The sequence below is a fragment of the Canis aureus genome, chromosome 34 (assembly GCF_053574225.1).
Source record: "Canis aureus isolate CA01 chromosome 34, VMU_Caureus_v.1.0, whole genome shotgun sequence".
NCBI classification, from domain to species: Eukaryota; Metazoa; Chordata; class Mammalia; order Carnivora; family Canidae; genus Canis; species Canis aureus.
In genome coordinates, this window is record NC_135644.1 from 13,641,986 (window position 1) to 13,664,256 (window position 22,271).

At 37.6% G+C, this 22,271-nt stretch overlaps 1 protein-coding gene across 11 annotated transcripts in view; it reads right to left on the reverse strand.

The window, feature by feature from the left end:
• Positions 1–22,271, reverse strand: part of RAPGEF4 (Rap guanine nucleotide exchange factor 4) — a 284,010-nt gene that overhangs the window by 90,896 nt on the left and 170,843 nt on the right. Inside the window, exon 1 of one of the 11 annotated variants that reach the window (XM_077883036.1) lies at positions 19,911–19,928. The exons of the other annotated variants lie outside the window; for them this stretch is intronic. The gene's annotated coding sequence lies outside the window, so the exon portion shown is untranslated. Of the gene's footprint in view, positions 1–19,910; positions 19,929–22,271 lie in introns of those variants that run through there. 11 annotated transcript variants of the gene reach the window in all.

The following is a 22,271-nucleotide window of genomic DNA, read 5'->3' on the forward strand; positions in this document are numbered from 1 at the left end:
TTTGCGATCAGCCCACCTGGAACAGAAGCCACAGACTGGTAGGAATCTTCAAATGATGTTCAGTGAAAGGAGAAAGGCTTAGGCTGATGTGGCTTGAAGGCCATGGCAGCCTGCTTACGTAAGCAAACCAAAATCTAAGCCTATACATGTTTCAAGGTTACAAGATTGAAACCTAAGCACAAGCAATCAAACTGCCAACTAGTCTGAAACTAGAGTGAGTCCATAATCTCCCTACTTTGCTTTTACCATTTTATATAAAAGTATCTCCCTGAGATCCTGTCAGTGGACTGCTCTTGACCACTTTTAGTTTGGTACTGCCAGATTCAAATCAATTTTTGCTCAAAAAATTTCTTTAATATTTCTCAGTTTGTTTTCAGAGTGGTAATTTTGATGAATTGCTGGGGTGCCTTAAGAGTGAGAAACTCCTGGGGGAGGCAATCTTAGGTGGGCCCCTACACTTTTATGGGTTTTACCTTCTGGCACTCAACCAGGTTCTCGTGATGAAGAGCCAAGAAAGATCTAGTGGTTCTGGCAGAAGGAAAGAGAGTGCACTGTGAAATATACCCAGAGCATTCTCCATGACAAAGGCATACTCTCCAGGGAGAAGACTTTCCTAGAGTCTTACCTCACCTGGGGGAAGGACATTTTTCTGACTCTAGCCCCTTCTAGTCTTCCTCTCTCACCTAAGGAGGAAAAAGAAGCTATGAAACAGCTCTGAGGGGCACAGTGCAGGGACACAGACCCACTAAATGACTGAGGCTTAATGAAGACATTACAGGGCATTCCCCTTCCCCCACAGGCCCCCAACATACCAGTATAAAAACAGTGGATCACAGCCAAAAGAGTTAAAACGTGCAGACTCTATCTAAGGAGGGTGTTCTTGGGGAAGCCCAACACAACAGAGATGAAAACGGGACACTAGAGGAATTTGAAGACTTGGCATCTATAGCTACAACAAACATTAAACAATGTCCAGCTTCTAGCTAGATTAACATAAAACCTTAAAACCTCACGTTAACGACCTATTGATCCCAGTTCCTATTACCCAGTATATCACATCTGGCTTTCAACCAAACCTTACAAGGCATACTAAATGCAAGGAAAAAGAGTCTGAAGAGACAAGGTAAGCATCAGAGCCAGACTCAAATATGACTTAGGTTTTAGAATTGTCAAAGGGAAAATTTAAATTAACTATGATTAATCCATTAACAATGAAACTGTATTTCATTAATAATACTAATAAAAAGTAGACAATATGTGATAATAGATTGGGTAATGTAAACAGAAAGATAGAAACTCTATGAAAGAAATGTCTTCCTTCTTTCCCTCATTGACCAGCACAGAGAAGGCAGAGGAGAAAGGGGAAGATGTGGAAGAAAGCAGACCACACATCTCTACCCACCAGTCACATTTCTTCAGAGACTAGATGTTGACAAAAGCTAGAAGGTTCTCTTTTTAAAGATTTTATTTATTTATTTATTCATGAGAGATGCAGAGACAGAGAGAGGCGGAGAGAGATACAGGCAGAGAGAGAAGCAAGCTCCCCTCAGGGAGCCTGATGTGGGACTCGATCCTGGACTCTGGGATCACGTCCTGAGCTGAAGGCAGACACTCAACCGCTGAGCCACGCAGGCTTCTCAAAAGCTAGAAGTTTTAAAGATGAATCTGGTAGAGGTGCCTAGGTGGCTCAGTGGTTGAGCGTCTTTGGCTCAGGTCATGATCCTGGGTTCCTGGGATCTTTGATACAATGGAGGCAAGACAATCTTTTCAAGAAATGGTGCCAGAACAACTGGACATCCACATGCAAAACAAACAAACAAACAAACAAACAAACAAACAAAAATGTGGATACAGACTTTACCTCCTGCACAAAAAGTAACTTAAAATATATTACAGGTCTAAATGAAAAATGCAAAACTACAAACTTCCCAGAAGATAACACGGGAAATATCTAGGCAACCTTGGGTATGGTGATGACTTGTTGGATACAACACCAAAGGCACAATAATGAAAAAAATAATTGGTAAGCCAGATTTCATTAAAATTAAAAATTTCCACCCTATGAAAGACAATGTTGAGAATGAGAAGACAAGCCACAGGCTGGGAGAAAATATTCTAAAAGACATATCTGATAAAGGACTATAATCTAAAATATACAAAAAAAACTCTTAAAACTGAACAGTAAGAAAATAAACAACCTGATTTAAACATGTACTGAAGACTTTAACAGAAACCTCACCAAAGAAGATACACAGATAGCAAATAGGATTCAGAAAAGATGTTCCTCATAATATGTCATCAGGGAAATGCAAATTAAAACAACAGTGAGATACCACTACATATCTATCAGAATGGACAAAATCCAGAACACTGACAACACCAAATGACAGCAAGGATGTGGAGCAACCAGAACTCTCATTCTCTGCTGGTGGGAATGCAAAATGGTATAGCCACTTTGAAAGACACTTCGAAAGTTTGGCATTTTCTTACAAAACTAAACATACTCTGATGTGATCTAGCAATCATGCTCTGTGGTAATTACCCAAAGGAATTGAAAGCTTATGTCCACACATAAAAAAGGTGAAATAAGCCATATGAAAAAGCTGTATGACATATTACTCCAACTATACAACATCCTGGAAAAGGCAAAACCTTGGAGACTATATTAAAAATATCAGGGGATTCTGACTCTCCCAGTTGATAGAGCATGCAACTTTGATCTCAGGGTTTTAAGTTCAAGCCCCACAATGGGCATAAAGATTAATTTTAAAAAATCAGTAGTTGTCAGGGATTAGGAGGAGGGATGATAGGCAAGCATGGAGGATTTTCAGGGCAGTGAAAATACTTTTATGATACCATGATGATGGATATATGTCTATATACATATGGGTTCAAACCCATTAGAATGTACAACACCAAGAGTGAACCATAATATATGCTATGGAGTTTGGGTGATTATGATGTATCAATGCTGGTTCATCAGTTATAACAAATGTATCACTCTGGTGGGGAACACTGATAGTGGGGGAAGTTATGTATGTATAGAGGCAGAGGGTATATGGTAAATCTCTGTGCCTTTTCCTCAATTTTTCTGTGAACTTTAAACTGCTCTAAAAAATGAGTTCTTAATATAAAAAATGGACATGACTAATCCATAACTAAAATAAAATTTTTGGTGGTCAAATAAACAAAAGAATTTATGGATTAAGAATGAGATTTTTTATGGTTGCCAAGTACCAGTAAGAAAGAAAATATTCCACTCAGTAGTTAAGAGTGGTTATTAGGGGATGTCTGGGTGGATCTGTGGTTAAGCGTCTGCCTTTAGCTCGGGTCATGATCCCGGGGTCCTGGGATTGAGCCCCGCATTGGGCTTGGAGTGCCTGCTTCTCCCTCTCCCTTGGCTGCTCACCTTGCTTGTGCTCTTTCACTGTCTATAATAAATAGATAAAATCTTAAAAAAAAAAAGAAAAGAAAAGAGTGCTTATTGGAGAGAGGAGATTAATTCATGTGTGTATTTCACTGAGTTGAGACTCCTCAGTCCAACCAAATCAACATGCATATTCATGTTTTTAAAGTGGCTTTTCAATTATAGAAGTGAAGTCTATAGTTTAGCCTCTGGTTGTAGTTTAAAGATCAGAAGAGACTTCAAGTGTACTGAAGGCTGCTTGGTGAGTTCATGAAACTGGAACGAAGAAGAGCCTCTAGGAAAAGGTTGCCCAGATGTTTGTGTTAACTGGTCTGGGAGTACTGTGCTCTAGCAGGTACTAGCAAATGGTTCGAGTTTCTCTCCAGCATATCCTAATGCAATGCGGCGAGATTACATGTTTTTAGAATGATTCTGTCAAGCCTTAATCTACAATAAAGATTGTTTCTAATTTCTTCTAGTAGTGGGAGAGAACCTCAATTAGCTACTAATCTTTCTTTTCACATATAGGATGTTCAGAGTGTTTGCTTTCTAGGAGGTGTGTCTACAAGTCTATTAGATACTCTTAAGCCAGGTATTTGAAGGCAAAAAATGAAATGCTAACTTTCTGAAGAGGAATCCATATTTATTAGTTAAAATTGTTCTCTTTGAGATCATACAGAAAGTGGTTCATTTTTTCCTTATGAATTGACCTGATTAGGCCCAGATTTTCTTATAGTGATAATATACCATATTACTAGTAAATCTTCATTTACTTAGAGTAATAGGAGTAATAGGAGCTAAGAGATGCAAAATAAGTCAACCATAATATTCCACAGAGGTCACTGTCTATTGTGGCATGTTTACCCTCACAACTGTGATTTTCATGACAATATAAACCTATGGATTACTATACTTCCTTTTCCTCCTCTTTCTACAAATTTAAGCCTTGTTTATTGTTTGCCCTCTCTTACAAGAAATTCTGTCAATAAAGTGAGAATTAGGCACTGCCTATCTACCTATTCCAAATTTGGGAATAGAATGTTGAGCACTTTTGGGAAACCAAATGAATGTTAAGATTTAGGGGCATGGTTTAATTCTCGAAAATTTATGGGATTAATGCTCATTAATAAAAGATCTTGAACACCCTGACATTTCCTTTTACATCCTCAAATTTAAATCTGGGCATGGAAGTTAACATTTATTTAACAGTTTATTTTTTATTTCTTTTTTAAAAAAGATTTTATTTATTTATTCATGAGAGACACAGAGAGACGCAGAGGGACACAGGCAGAGAGAGAAGCAGGCTCCATGCAAGGAGCCCAATGTGGAACCTGATCCCAGGACTCCAGGATCACGTGCTGGGCCGAAAGGAGGAGGTCAACCACTGAGTCACCCAGGCATCCCATATTTAACAGTTTAAAATAGAATGAATGTAGGGGTGCCTGCATAACTCAGTTGATTAAGTGTCCAACTTTCTATTTTGGTTCAGGTCATGACCTCAGGGTTGTGAGTTCGAGTTCTGTGTTGAATCCCCTTAAGATTTTCTTTTTCCCTCTCCCTCTCCCCCTCCTCCTCTTAATAAAAATAGAATGAATATAGAAACACTATGATTAAAACTCTACTTTCCCTGAAGCCAGGGGGTCAGAATCTTGCTGGGTACAATTCAAAAGCAGGATAAAAGTTTGCATAACACATTTTAGAAAAATCTCTTGTGTTGAAGATGCTCAATTAATTAATGCATACAAGCCAATATAAATATATATTCTGCCCCCTACTCCTTTTCTACACAAATGGTGTGTACATTGGCCTGACGCTGCTTTTTTTCACTTAAATGTGTCTTCAAGATCTTTTCATATCAGAACATAAAAAAGCTTACTTCATCCTTGTTTTGGTGTTCCTGCATGCATTTTTGGGTATGCCAATGCATGTATATGATAGATAATTTATTTAATAATCGTTTATTGGTAGACACATAGCAGTGTTAACCTGAATCTACTGTATACATAATGAAGGATAAAGCACACAAGAAATTATGCGATATCGAAATTTATCATCCCTGTGTCCTTGAAAACTCAGAATTCTCACTGTGGAAGAAAAGAGATATATTAGGCTTCAAAACAATGACCAAACCAATAACAATGAACATCTTGGGTTTTGAAATCAAGTCTTCTTGGAAGAAATGGCTGATTCCAGGGACAAGGAATGTATAAGATGAGCCTGGCATATCTTGTCATCCTTTGCCCATCCTATAGTATACGGCTATCTACCCCCCCCCCCCCCCCCATATCTGGAACTCTTTATCCCTCTTCCTATAGCACTTACCACACTTGACATTTTATATACTTGTTTCTTATCTGTCTTCTCCACTGAAACGTTAGCTTCATAAGGACAAGAACTTGGTTTTGTTCACTGTTCTATCCCCCAGCTCTTGGCAGCTACACAACAAATATTTATTGAATGAATGGAAGAATTTCTTCATTGATTCATTCTTTCTAGCAGATTTCGTTTGTAGGCGAGTGAAGAGAAAACTGTGAGAGACGGTAAGGGGTAATTTATGTTCAGGTGTGGAGTTTGTGAGGAGTTGGTAAGGGGTAACTTATGTATTCAGGTATACGAAGGAGTTTTGAGGAGAAAATGACTGGTTGCTTCCTTTGCCACTGTGGCGTGAAGAAGTGGGTTCAATGACTTGCAACTAGTAGAAACTTCCTGATAGAGAGGACTATTAAGTTATGTCTCTCTTCCCCTGCCTTTAGTTTTTTCAATGAGCTGGGTTTTGTGTCTGATAAAATGAGGAATAAATCAGTGCTTCTCAAATTTTAGTATCTGTATGAATCACATAGGGGTCTTATTAAAATATAGACAAACTCCATTGGTCTGGGGTGTGGGTCTCAGTAAAATACAGACTTTAATTCCATTGGTCTGGGGTGTGACCTGAAATTCTCCATTTCTGCCAAATGATGTTGATGCTGCTGGACTGTGAACCATACTTAGAGCATTTGAGAATTAGATGACTACCAGTAGCACCCTTTGAATCATTATGTCATAATCCCTTACAAAATGTGAGTGTTTCCTGAAGATTGGGTCTAGTTGATGAAATCATAAGATCATTACCCTAACAACATTTATATTATCCAAGTAAATCACTATGTTTTCTAGTTAAAGGAATAATTTCCAAACCACTTTTATTTATTTTTTTTAAATACTCAAGGGCCTTTCAGGAAAATTAAATGCTTACAATTTATTAAGGAAAATGCATTTGGTCTCTAGGGGTGTTTGAATAATATACTTAAGATTCACAAATAACACACTTTAAAATTTCTAAATTACAAATAACTCATCTCAACCAAATTCATTACATAAACACTTAATAAGGTTTCCAAGCATAGGTGTAACACAACATAATCCTTATATCATCCTCCTCAGGGAGTAAGGTGAAAAGTAATCGCATTCAATATTTATGAAATTAGTATTTGAAAATGAAGGAGTGTTTACAATGTGAATCTAAATATCAATGGCAATTTGCTGTGTATGTCAGTCTCTGTCCTTATTCTGGATGGTTGAGGAAGAAAAGGAATTTATTATAAGATAATAAAAAATTCATAGTATCTCTGGAAGAGCCAAGAGACAAGCTGAGATGACCCAGCCAGGAACCAGGCCCAAATCACACTGCAGGTTCCCCTGGCCCAGTCTCATGGCCTCTGTCATGGGGCATCACTGAGACTCACCACCTGTACATGTTGGATCCCAGAAACTCTGCTACTGTTCACCCTAAGACCCAGACTTTCCCTCTACCCTCATCAAAAGAAATGGATTCTGTAAAGACTGGCAGAGTTTGGGTCACATGCTTGAACTTTAATTTGTGGTACCGAACTTCTAAAAACTGAACTCTGATAAACCCCAAAGTTTGCATTCCCTCTCCAACGAAAACAGAAACAAAAACAAACAAAAAACCCAGGGAGAAATATCTACTCATCTGGGTTGTTAAAACCCAAATGTAGAGAAGAGATTTATACGTATAAATGTGTATTTATACAATATATAAACAAAATTACATCTGCCTATCTATCCTGAAAAAAAGGCAAAATTCCCATCTCTTAAAAACTTGGAAGTATTTTCAAACAATAACTTTCACAAACCCATTAAGTATAAATTAATCCTTAAAATTATGTAACAAAATAACAAGCTTAAAATAACATATAATGAATTACCATGTTATGTAATTCCATTCTGAATAAAAACATGTAAATATCCATTTATTCCATGGATATTTGAAAATGTCCTCTGTACTGTGCTAAGGTGATTCATTAGAATCCAAATGGAATTATTCTGGTAAATTATGCTAAGTTTGGTTATAATGCTAGGTTTAGATTACAAAATGTTTTAAAAGAAAAGGGATTGGCCCAATTGGAGACACCCTCTGATACAATCTGAGAAGGTACAGAAAGCACTTAAAAAAAAATCAGCCCACTACAGGTGATTTTTCTTTCTTTGTGAAGATTTATAATCAATGTATTAGATAAAACAATTTTAAAATCTAGGGAGATTAGGAATTGGGTAAAAGTGTTCCTGAATTTCTTGATTTTGAGGAAATCTATGGAATCCGTTTCCTACAGACATCAATTGTGTCCTGAGTTGACCTCTGGGCCCCTTTGCATTTCCTGACTCTCCATTACTGGAAATATCTCACTGCTTGTGCCACAGTTATGTACATAGCTGTTTCTGAAAGTACAATATGAGTTCCTTAAAGTAAAAAATTGTGTCCTTGTTATCTTGGAATCCCTCTGGTGCTTTGTTCATAGAGATTATTCATTACATATTTATTTGATTAATATGTGGAGAAATCTCTGCAGAGCTTTCACCTGGCTGTGGTATGAAAAGAATGGAAATAGTTTTTCTTCTTTTCATTTCTCAAATTCCAGTTTTGTGCTTCAAGGTTAGTTTTAGACAAGGAAAGACTAAATTTATTGGCTGCTGGCAATCAATTTATGGATCATTTTCCTTTTGCTTCTTCCCTCCTGGGAATAACATTTCTCTTCGGTTCAAAATCTAACGTAAGGTGTTTCAGGTTGGAAGGGACAAACATTAATTTCAAGTTGCCCTTTAGATCAAGGAAGTTCTAGAAAGCAGTTTGTCCTAGAAATAGGAAGATAGGCATTGTTGTCTGTATTAAAACTAATAAATATTAATATGGGACAAATTAATCAATTAAGACAAAAATGTCTAACAGGAAAACACAAATATGTTCTCCTGGTTTTTAAATGCATGCTTTGCAAAAATGCCCCAAGGCACTATTTTAATAGCATTAGTTACTCCCAGTTGGGAAAGGAAAAAAAATTACCATAAAAAAAAGAGTTCTTTGTCCTATACTTTCAATTGAAAATCATGTTCTGAATTGACTTTTTATAGTCTTGTGCATGTAGGTGTATCTGTCTGTATTGATTGGAAATTTTAAGATTTCTTTTTCTGTCTCAAGCAATCCAGTAGGCTAAAGCTATAATAAGCACAATGTTAGTACCCATACAGGACAGGAACATAGAAATGATTTTGATAACCTTTGAAGGCACAGCAACCTGATAGGAGCAGTCCATGTGATTTATGTCATGCAAAATTCCTGGAAGAGCAAATACCTGTTAACGTTTTCAGGAAACCTTTTGAACCTTCTAGAAAGCTCATCAAAACAAAAATTCATCAAAGTTCTAAAAAGCATGTAACATAAATATGAAAACAAGGCAGGAAAGCATACATACTACACTAAGGTACCAGTTCATTTCACAGCTGACTTATAAACCAGGTTCCTAAACACAGTCTTCTTTCTTTTTCTCTTTTAATCATCAAGTTGCACTAGTGTGGATGATGGTGTCAATAAGACATGCCAACTGTGTATCTTAAAAGGCCAAAGAAATAAGTAGTGCAATATATGAAACTTTTAACATTTCATTACTCTCATATTTTTCTTCTTTTCCCTTTCTGTATTTTTCTAATTTTCTGGAGTGTGCATAAGAAGAAGAAACCCAAATTTTAAAGCCTTACTATTACTGGAGAAATAATAAGCTTACGGAGGCTTAATCATACTTTAGAAACCTGGCATTTCTACCTCAGGGTCGGCAGCTTTTTAGTCAAAGTAATTTGAAAGGCTTTAGAAATACTTGAAACATCTGCAAGTACAATGAGAAGGAATCAAATGTTATTGTGTTCTTTTATTGACTAGAAACTTAAACTGTGGACACATTTTTTATTTTTTTGGAAGTAAGAGGAAGATTATAGCTCCCCCTCTGGACATATTTTCACAGCATCTCCTGGAAGGTGCAATGTTCGGGTGCACATAGCAAAGCTACTATAGCCCACGATTAAAGCTTTCGGCCAGACTGTGGTTAATTATTATAAACGATTTTGTGATTAATGGGCTGTTTTTCGAGAAAACACCACGTATCTCATTCTCATCTGCTTCTAGTACATGAGGCTCTGGATTCTGGAAGGGTTGTCTGCAGTCATGCAACACAACAGCCCAAATGTAGGAATGCAGTCACGACTTGCTGTAGGGGGGTGGCAGGCCTGCTCTGGGAGCCCACCTGAGACAGTAAGAGAGGACTCCACTGCTTACCTGTATTCTTGTCTCAACCTCTACCTGGCATTGGAAACACTACAAATTTCTGCTTGGTGCAGCTTAAAATGAAAGAAATGGTAGGCTGCATTGTAGAGATTTATTTATTTTAGAGAGAGAGAGAAAGAGAGAGAGGAGTTGGGAGGGGCCGAGGGAGGGGGAGAGAGAGAATCTCAAGCAAGCTCCCCGAAGCACATGGAGCCGATGGGGGCTCAATCTCACAACCCTGAGATCATGACTTGAGCGGAAATCCAGAGTCTGATGCTTAACTGACTGAGCCGCCCAGGCACCCCAGTAGGCTGCATTTTAAAGTAAATCTCTTTTCCGAGCAAAGACTGAGCTTTTAATGTGTCTTACCACTTAAATCTAAAAGAACTTTTGAGACTGAAAGTTTGATTCTTTTTACACAGTGGGGTTCCCTCCAGAATGCAGAGGAGGGTGTAGCACCAGGAAAGGGAAGGAAGGAAGGAAGGGGACAGCCTCAGCTGTTCACATGTTTTGGCTAGAAGGGATGGAAACACTCTCCATGCGACTTAATCTTGTACTAAGTTATCTTATTTTAAAACTTCATTAAGTCAAATGCCCTAGATGGTTCACTGTAAGTAACTGATCTGTTATTAGTCGGTAATATCATTGCTTTTCCTTACTTGGATAGCCACTTTGAGAATTACTTCTAATTATCATTAGGAGTTTAAACCTCTGTGATCTTACAGTAATTTTTTTTAAAAAGATTTTATTTATTCATGACAGACATACACAGAGAGGCAGAGACATAGGCAGAGGGAGAAGCAGGCTCCCTATGGAGAGCCTCATGTGGGACTTGATTCTAAGACCCTGGGATCATGCCCTGAGCTGAATGCTGACACTCAAACACCAAGCCACCCAGGTGCCCTCTTACAGTATTTTTAAAGCTGGAGCCCATGGGAATCTTTATGAAGGTATAGAGCAGAGAAAACTCTGAGACAGTTCATATGAAAGCTGTTGTCAGGATATAAATGTAATCACAAACTGGGGTGAAAGGCAACATAGTGAAAGTGATTTTCTCCTCTGATTTGGGGTTGTAGGGTAAGGGAAGCTGTTCCATTTCTTTTTTTTTTTTTTTCTTATCTGTTTAGGACCCTCCAGAATAGGAGTATAGAAAAGAAGAGAAAGAAGGAAAGTTTGGGGATTCATCCTATAAGAGACTATTCCAATCACAGGGGAAGATAAGAATAAATATGAATTTAATGCTATGTGCTAAATGCTTCACATGAATTATCCTTTTTTTGGGGGGGGGGGGCAAGGTCATATGGTAATAGTAAGTTTATTTCTTTTTAAAGTTTTTACCTATCTCCCCACTAGCCTCCCCTCTGGTAACCATCAGGTTGTTCTCTATAGTTAAGAGTCTGTTTCTTGGTTTGCCCCCTGCTTCTTTCCCTCTCTTTGCTCATTTGTTTTGTTTCTTAAATTCCACATATGAGTGAAATCATGTCGTGTTGTCTTTCTCTGACTGGCTTATGAAAATCTTGCCAATTGCGAAAACATGGATGGAGCTACAGAGTATATTATGCTAAGTAAAATAAGTCAGTCACATGAATTATCTTATGGGATATTCACAATGACCCTCTGAAGAAGGTACTCTTACCATTACCATTTCACAGATAGTGAAGCTGAGGCTAAGGATCATATGCCTGGCAGCTGGCAACTCTGGCACATGATCCCTCTGTTAAGCCATTACCCTATACTGTCTTCTGCGGAAAATGCCCTTGCCCATCTTCCCTGTGAAGTATGGTGATTTTTAAAAAGAGCCAGTCTTGATCATGTCACTTTCCCATTTAAAACACTTCAATTGGGGCAGTCCTGGTGGCAGTGGTTTAGTGCCGCTTTCAGCCCGGGGCCTGATCCTGGAAACTTGGGATCGAGTCCCACGTCAGGCTCCCTGCATGGAGCCTGCTTCTCCCTCTGCCTGTCTCTCTCTCTCTCTCTCTCTCTCTCTCTCTCTCTCTCTCTCTCTCTATGTCTCTCATGAATAAATAAATAAAATCTTTTAAAAATAAATAAATAAAACACTTCAGTGGCTCCCTACTTTTTCTAACAAATCTAGACTTCTTAATGCTATTTAAGAGCCTCATCATACTTTTGCCTCTTGCCTACCTTTCCAGCCTCCTCTCCACCATTTTCCCCCTTGCTCCAATTGCTCAGAATGTTTTCCAATCCCTTAAAAACACCAAACTCTTCTATTTTGGAGGTTTTGCTCAATCTGTCCCCTCTGCCTTTAACATGCATTCTTCCTTTTTCCTGACTTCCTCACCCTTCAATCTCAGCAATATATGCCAGGTCTTCTATTAGGTGCTTCTAGAACTTTTAGCTAGTCCTACAGGTGACCACTGAGTCCTTGAAATGCGACTCGTCTGACTTCGGATATGAGTGTGAAACACTTGAAGTCTGAAGACTAGGTACAAAAAAATTGTAAAATATATTACTAATACTATTTTATATTGGTTGCATATTGAAAATGAATTATTTCAGATATCTTGGGTTAAAGAAAATATATTATCAAAACTAATTTCATCTGTTTATTTTTACTTTTTAAAATGTGGCTGCCAGAAAAGTTTTATTTTTTTTAAAGATTTATTTATTTATGATAGACAGAGAGAGAGAGAGAGAGGCAGAGACACAGGAGGAGGGAGAAGCAGGCTCCATGTAGGGAGCCTGATGCGGGACTCGATCATGCCCTGGGCCAAAGGCAGGTGCTAAACCGCTGAGCCACCCAGGGATCCCCCAGAAAAGTTTTAAATTACCTATGTGACTAGCATTATACTTCTATTGGACAGTGCTGCTTTAGGGTATTTTGCATTTCCTTTTAGTTGTAGTAACTTGTTTACTTTCTGATTCTTTTTTTACCAGAGGGAGGGCCATCTCTGTTTTATTCTCCAGTGCTGAGAATAGAAACTGGCAAAGCATGCTGAAATTGAACTGCTGACATAAGGCAGGCTAATAAAAAGTGGGGATCCGTGGGGAAAAGGAGAGCAGAAAAAATATTATCTCCTTTAGAATGTGATATGTGAATGTGGCCCTTGAATCTTGATATTAGAAAGGAAGAAAGGAGATAGTACTGATGAATTTGGGCTAAGAAAATTTAAAAATATATTACCAGAAATATAAAGGAGGCAAATCAACTTTATCTTGTTTATAATCAAAAGAATGTAATATTTGTTGAGTGTATGCTATGTGCCAGGTATCGTGCTGTGTGAATTTTATATGCATGTTTTCATTTAATCCTCATGAAAGCTTAGGAGAGAGGTCCTGTTGTTATCAACCCATTCTTTAGATGATGAGCCTGAGTCGTAGAGAGCGGAAGTAATTTGCTCAAGGCCACATAATTAGGAAGTGGCAGAGCCAGCATCTGAACCCAAAGCAGTCTGGCTCCGGACTCCTTGTTGGTTTACTCCTGCGGTATAGAGCCAAAGCCCAGCTTCCATACAAATATAAGGAGAATCTCTGCCCCTAAACACATGCTCTACCTTAACTCCCTTAAACATTTACTTTTCACAAGTCTTAATAATTATTATAACTGAAAAAGCATTTTATCAAGTGTTAGTTTTCTGTCAGACATGGCAATAAGAACTTTCCATGGCTTACTTTATTTACTTTTCTCAATAATTTTCATGAGGAGGGTATTTTTCTTTTCTCTTTCAAAAATAATAAAACTAAAGAATAGAGAAATTAGAAACAACCAAAATATCCCACACTATATAAATGGTTAAAAATAAGTGATGATACATCAGAATTAGGGGGTATTTTGCAGCCATTCTATATATATTATACTTACCACCAAATAATGTCATGGAAGAGTTAAAATATATGGTAAAAATAATTACACTAAAAACCTAACAGCAGAAATGCCCTTTCTCACCACTCCTATTCAATATCATACTGGATGTCCTAGATAGTGCAATAAGACAAGAAAAATAAACAAATGCTATTCAGTGATCAAAGAAATGCTCAAACCATGCAAAAATATGGTATCTTAAATGTATATTGCTAAGTGAAAGATGCCAGTCTGAAAAGGCTGCTTACTATATCATGCCATTTATTTGACTTTCTGAACAGGGTAAAATTATAGAGAGAATAAACAAATTAGTGATAGCTAGGGCTTCAGGTATGGACAGATGGACAAGTGAAGCACAGGAAATTTTTTAGGGCAGTGAAACTATTCTGTATGATACTGCAAAGGTGGGTACATGACACTATGCATTTGTGCAAAACCAATAGGACTTTATAGCACAAGGAGTAAAACCATATATAGAGAGTAAAAAAAAAAATCATTAGGAAGTTAGGAATCCCAGGATAGAATGCAGACTGTGGCAAAAAGAATTTGATTATCCTACAAAAGTATGAAATAACCTCACTGAAGGGAGCGGGGCAAGGGAGGTGGGGAAGGTCCTGACTTAAATAATTAAAAAAAGAGTGGATTATGTAAGACTAAAGGCAAAACACCCTGTACGTGAGCACTCTATTCTAGCTGATACAGAATGTTTCTCATGGGGTAAAGGTAGTAATCAGGCTGAAACCACAATACATGTATAGTGGAATTAGACAAATGGATGGTAGATAGTATGAGTCAGATTTCTCTCTTGGAGTGGGAAATTAAAGATAAGCAAGGAGAAAAGGCTGGACTGCCCCATGTGCTAATGGATTGGAATTAGAGAAGTGAGTGTGAATTCATAAGTAATTAGATATAGATATATACACAAATATTTATAAATATGTCTTTATGCACAGGTTAATATACCACATCTATTTCCTTACTGTCTCAGCTGAAAGAGCAATGATATCTCAGTAGCAACAAGCACACCCACCACCCAGATCTTGGTTTCTAATACCATTCTTCAATGAAAGGAATCAAGAATCTTTGGCGATGGCGATTACTATGATGAGGAAGGAAATACACAAGCATCTAGTTATGTCAGAAAGTAAGGGTCTAAAAAGCATAAAACAAAATAAAATTCCATCATGGGAGTATGTCAAAGAAACTCAGGAGCCAACCAAAAAAATCTCTTAATGGCCAAAACTGAAACAATTTGAGAAATGAAATAAATATGGTAGTAATGGATTATAACCCAAAGTATAAAACAGATATTCATGAGTCCACACTGATATAAATGATTGATTGACTGACTTAATTAATGTGAGAGGAGAAACAAATCTTCCATGCAGAACAATTCCAAATAATTTATGTAGGTATTCACTATCAAGGAGGTAGGGCCTAACTCATTATACTAGACTGTGGGCTGTGCATGGTGTCTTCCATCCAAAGAGTTCAGTGTGGAAAGGGGGGTGTAGGGAGAGTGACTTTACAGTGGAGAAAGTTGGAAAATACCACTTTAACCAGGCATCAAAGTCGATGGTAAATCAAATTGATAGTATGTATTCTTAATATGATGTGATGAAAATGGACTATACCTCTGTGGTCTGTCCCCCAAAATCTATATTCCGAGTCTAATCTTGAAAAAAAATATCAGACAATTCCTAACTGAGAGACATTCTCTAAAATGCCTGATCATTATCCCTCAAATCTGTCAAAGTCATCAACAGCAAGAAAAGTCTAAGAAATGGTAGCAGCCAAAAAAGAGCCTAAGAAGACCTGATCACTAAATGTAAAGTGACATCTGGGATGGTATCCTGGAACAGAAAGAGGACACCACATAAAAACAAAGGAGATATGTAAACAATGGACTTCAGTTAATGATAATGTAACAATAGTGGTTCATTAAAAAATGCTAAAAGATTAAAAACTATCAACCCATAATTCTCTATCCAGTGAAAATATCCTTTAGAAATTAAGGTAAAATAAAGACATCTCAGATAAGGGAAAATTTAGGAGAACTCATATCCAGCAGACTTGTTCTACAAGAATTTTGAAAAGAAGTCCTTCAGACAGAAGGGAAAAAAATACCAGAGGGAATCTTAGAACATTAAAAATGAAAGAAGAAAAACAGCCAGGTAACTAAAAATCATTCCAGAAACGGGAAGGGGATGGTGTGAAACCTAACCTTGACAAGATATAGATAATTGAAAAAAAAAAAAATCATTGCAGAGGAAATTCATTTCCAATACGGTTGAGACAATATTAGATAATAAAAAGTCTGTTAAAAAATCTGATAAAAAAAGTAGAACATGAAACTATGCAGTATGAACTGAATTTTGTTTCTATATGTATATTTGTTTGTATATGTTAAATACAGAAACACACAGAGCTCTAGCTGGTGGTGTCTATGGAAGAGTTTTAAAAATACCTTTATGTTTCCAAATATTCAACATAAGCATTATTACACTTATGATCAGTAAAACATAACTATTATTTAAAAAATTCACTGTCTCACTAGACTTCATTTGAGACTCTTGGCATAAACATTTCCTTTTAGGCACATAATGTAAGCTTCAATGACTCATCTGAATGTAAATTTGGCTCATAGGGTTTAAAGACTTAAAATCAAATAGATAAAAAAAAGAAGAATCTCTGTAATATTCTAGGACAAATGGGATTGCTTATGTCATCTACTGGTTCAGAACCCACATCTAAGTAGCTCAAAAGACTTAACAAGATCAAATCTTGTTAATTTCCACATCATACATGTTAAGAAGACATTGAAAAAGAAATTATGATTCCGACTGAATGGAATGCATGGAATTTCTAAAGCACAATGCTCGTTGCAATCAAAGCTATTGCAAAATGTGATGTCAACATTATTCTCATAAGTGCTTCTGTCCTATTTCTTCATAAACAAGGGATGAAGACTAACCCCAAATGAGATATTGATTGCATTATGTTGTTATCTGAGTACACTAGAGGAAGGGGGACTGATTTTTTAGCAGTCAGCTGAATGTTCCTCTCTGAGGAGGAACAGCTACTATTTCCTGTTCCCCCTTCTTCTGGGCACAGATCTTCTCATTTTCAGACCTGAGCACACAGTGGCATCTCACGCACACTAGTTCAGAGTTGGGGTGGAGGGGCTCCTTTACCCCCACTGGATCAGCCAGTGTCTTTTCCCAGGATTTTCTAAGTGTAAGAAAGGGGAAGAACTAGGGACCAGTGGCAGGCATGTTTCCAGGCTTGGGAAGAAGTAGTAGTAAGTAGAGCCTTTGGCTTCATTAGCAGAGAGCCAGCTCCACACCTGCTCTTCCTGTGGACTGAGGATGTGAGTCCTCAACTTCACCTCTTGTTTGCTTTTGGCCTCCTGTTTGCTTTTGAGGTGGTTTGATATGGATTTTTGTCACCTGTAATTTATATAGTCTGGAGTTATACAGTAACTGCATTCTTGTGAAGAGAGAGAAGAATGTTAGGGGGTGAATAATGAAAACATTTTCTCAGAAATCCTCTGTGTTCAAGTGACATGGCTCTTACAATGCACAGAGAATTTTAGCACTTAACTCGCATCTCTCTCAGCACCACATTCTGATAGAATTTTCTATCCATTTACCTATTTCTCTCCTAAGCTGTTTAGGCTTTTAGACTGTTTGCTCTCTGAAGTCAAAAATTCGTTTTATTGGACTTCACATCTCTAGAGCCAAAGCATGTGCCTGGATGGCACATAGTAGGCACTTAAAATAAATGAGTTGATTTTAACAGGATTACTTTTAAAATAAGATCATTTTCCTCCTATTATGGTATTATTTCAATCCTTCAGGCTTTATTAATCGGAAATTTGTGGCTAGGCTGGAAAAATTAAATTATTTAAGGAAAAGGGGGTTATTAACCCATTTAGTAGTATAAGAAACTATAAAAAAGAGAATGATTAAACTAATTAAGAAAACAAATTGTTTCGAGCGACCATAGCCATTTAAAATCACTGATTCATATAGAAATAATTTGTGGGCTCAGTTAAAATAACATCCCTCTACCTATTCATTAAATTAGGTCCCTGAGGATGTCTATTAAGTGATGCTTTGTTAGCTTGATTCATTTACTATTTGTACTTGATATAGCCCATAAATCAAGCTTTTATTAATTTGAAAGGTGATATCTGCAGTTGTACACAGAGTTTACTTACAAACATAAATTCTCTTAAAATCTACAAAATATAACAGAGGAGGGAAGGTGAACTTAATAAAATCCCTGCTGATTTCTGTCTCATTATTTTTATTTTTTTAGACACATTCTAATTTTATTCATGCCCCAGGCACATGCTACTCAATATAAATACCCAACATCTAATCTCATTTTCCCTCTCTGATGTTTATTATCATTAACTATTGACTAGACAGAGGGACAGTACAAACGCCTAACTATGTTCCTGGATGCTCTCTAATACAGTGACTTTCAAACTAGGTCTCCAAGCTCCCTTTATCTTCAGCTTTCTCTTTTGGAGTTGTTGGGAGATTGCATATTTCCACATGGTCAGGCCCCAAACCCTGAAGTCATCTTTAACTCCTCCTCTCTCAGCTCACATTTAATCCATCACTCTTATTGTCAAAATCCATCCAGAACAGAGCACTTCCCACACCCCTCCTGTCACTATATCATCATCTCTCAACATGTGGTACCACACTAGCTGCCTAGGAGTCAAAGAATTCAGTGACTTTGCTATGTAAAACTTCTTCCTTTTCATTTGCTGATTTATGTGAATGAGCTTTCCCAGCGCTTACATATATAATATCCAAGGAGATCAGAATTGACGTCAAACCCATTGCAGATAATGAATTCACTTTTAAAAAGCATGAAAGTCTTTCAATAAAGCATTTCCAATAATAATTTACTTCAATATTTAAAAATTGTTTATAAAAAAATCTATAAAATATTTAGTTTGGACAGTTGTATACCACCACGGTCATAACTGAAGCCAGAAGAAAAAATTTTAAAGGACAGTTATAAGAAATTTTAAAACACTAAAATTTAAATTCATATATTTCATTTTGATACATGAAAGTATAAAAGGGTAATCAATAAGAGACTTTCAATCATAAAAATACATTACAACATGGACGTGCCATTTAACCCTACGTAGCTTACACTGGGACAGTTAACATGAAGAAAAATGATCTTATTTTAAGACCCTGTTAAATGAGAGCCTTTGTTACTGTGGTTGAATCTGTATATTAACTAACATATTGAGACAATTAAAAGGTAACCTGGTTTGGAAAAAAAAATACATTACAATAGGATAAAATTCTGTGGGGGAAATAGAACGGGAATGTGATTTAAAGGAGGAAAAGAAATAATACAGTATCGCTAACAGTTTAAAGAAGACTGTGTTCACAGTTTTTAAAAAATAGTGAGTAGCAAATTGTCTCCCACAAAACCTAATTCTGGTCTAATACACAGTAAGCATTCTATCAAAGTTGCTGACTAATAGAATCACTTCTTGGGAAGATCTGTTTGACTTACGGACAGGATTGGAACTCAGTATCTTTCTATGGACTTGCAGACCAGAAATCTCTTCTTTCAAGCAACTCAAGTATCAACAACACATTAAATTAGAAGACATAAGTGGATGAATAAATGAATTGGATATCCCAACTAATTTGGAGGTTTCCAAATGCTAGTCATTTTGCAAGTGGAAATAACATTTACTATTAATATTTCCACTTCCACTTTCCACCAAAGATTTCGAGCCGTGCAACTGAAACTTCAGCTTTCAAGTTAGACATGCAGAAACACTGGGATGGCCACCAGAGGGAGCCCAAGTGTTTTTCTGAATAAAGCAGACAGCACAGAAAGAAAACACAAAACACAAAGTGGGGGGGTAGGGGCGGCAAGAAGGCCCACCATTACCTGGATCTGTCGTTTAAAAGAATTTCTTGTTGAATGACAGAGCTATTTTTGCATTTATGTTACAAATTCCTTTACCAGGCTGTTGTACACTGCAATGCTTTGACACTTTTAGGAGGAGAATTGGTGAAATATTTAAAAGTCTCACATACCCTAAAACTAGAAGGTCCAGGGGAGGCAGTCGTGAAAACATCCATGATGCTCCGCTGTGCCCCTAAACAGGCCAGGCCTCTTCTCCAGCTTATCTTCATGTTCCTGTTCTTACTCTATCCTGGTCCATCTTTGCAGTCAACTCTGGGTGTGGTTTCCTCACTTTGTTTGGAACCAGGCTATCAAATTACAGCACTGAGTGAGCACTTGGTGTGACATGAGAATTTTTCATTCTCCTGGCTGAGCCAAATTATAGGAACATTAAGATGAATGACTTTCCATTTGGCATCCTGAAGCCTTCCTAGAATTGAGGACTAGACCAAGTCCTGCCAGGAGTCAGGAGGCCCTCTATAATGCTTCCCCGGAACCAAGTTCCACTTAAACCAGAGCAGACTGGGGGCGCCAGAGTGGCTCAGTCGGTTGGGCGTCCCACTCATGATTTTGGCTTGGGTAATGATCTCAGAGTCATGAGACTGAGCCCCGCTTGGAGCTCTGTGCTCAGGGTGGAGTTTGCTTAAGATTCTCTCTCTCCCTCTCCCTCTGTCCCTTCTCTCTTGCACTCTCTAAATAAATAATTAAATACAATTAAAAAAACAAAAACAAAAAAACCAAATCAGAACACACTGGCCAACCTTAGGGATCCCCCATCCAGGCTGGAGAGATGTCCTGGAGCTGAGACTACAGACAAGGATGTGGTCTTGTTTAGAATCAAACTCTAAGACAATCTGTTTTAGGTTTGAGCACTATGGAATTTTAGAATTTTCCCTGTGCCTTATCTTATTTGATCTCCCAACAATCCTTTTACTGTAGTAGGTCAGAGATCACTATGTTCCTGATGAGGAAACCAGGTCACGGAGGTAGGTGATGTACGTGTGTAGTGCCTCGGCTACCAAGTGTCAGGTACAGAAACTGATGCGTGTCTGGGGACACAGACTATAACAATGACCAAGTACTAATTCAGTCATACGAATGTCTTCTGAGATAGAAAATTATCACCTTCCTTTTCCCTCACGTTACAACTGAGTGAAAAGCATCAGAGACATTAACTTAGTGACTTAGCAATTGTTTTACTCAATAGTTTCATGGTATCTAACTTATTTTTTTCATGTCCAGATGATGTATGCAAATAAATCAGCACACACAAATTAAATTCCACAAGGTTAGGTCCTCTGCTGAAGGTTGCTAGATTTAACATGCTTAGGAATGCCTTGAATATGGACTCAAAAGCATTCTTAATACATTTGACAATGATATCCAACTGGGTGGTGATGGCTGGCCCTTAGGAGAAGTGCGATAAAATTTAAAATGACCTTGACAAATGAAAAAGGTCAAAGGACAAAATTCAACAGAAAGCCTTGCAGAGTGATTCATTCAAGAGAAGGGTGTGTGTGTGTGTGTGTGTGTGTGTGTGTGTGTGAGTGTGTATACGAGGAGGGGAAACAAAGGAGAACCACAGAAATGCCAGAGCATTCCCTGGGCAATTACAACAGAAAAGGAGCTGGAGATCAGAGTGAACAAGAGGCTCTAAAGACATTAGCAATCTAGATCTGTCATTTTTAAAAAAGAAGGCACAATATTGGGAGGTACAAATAGGGGGGAATTCAAACTAATTCCTCATATACATTTTTATGTAGAATGCAATGCAATGCAATGCAATGAGAAGATTTTACTTTAGATCTGATGAAATTAGCCTTGAAAGAGAAAATTCTGGTACTCTCTGTTCCTTGATTTATGCAATGCTCTTGGCCTGGAATGTTCTTTCCCTTCTGTCTGGGTAACATCTCCTTTCCATCTGGAGCGCACACAAGCATTTCTTCTTCTGGGGGGCCTGCTCTGAGCCCCTGCCCCTCTCTCCAAGAACTACACAGACCTCTCCCCACCATGTGTCTCTTGAGAGTACATACCAGGTGCCTAAGCACTTGAAATAAATCATTTCATTAATCCTTCTGGAAGCTTCCTGGGGTAAGACACTACTATTACTTCTGCTCTATAGATGGAAATGGAGGAGTAACGTTAACTAACTTGTCTACCTCCACATGGTTAGTAAGTGACAGAGTTGGGCTGGAGCTCAAGTGTGAAGAACTCCTAAGCTCACCTCATCATGCCACATTCTCTCAACCACATATGCCTGTGACTCAACCTAAGCACTTGTGTTCACATGTCTGCCTCTGTCCATTGGCTCTAACTCTCTGAAGGAAGGCACCATGCTTTATTTATTTTCATGGTCCCACATGGGGCTTTGGATGGATCACTACATGTTTATTAAATTAAAGATTTTCAACCAAACAGATGGCATATTCTGTGGGCATTTCTGAGTCATCCTTTGTAGGATATAAATATATATAAAAATAAAACTAAGTTCA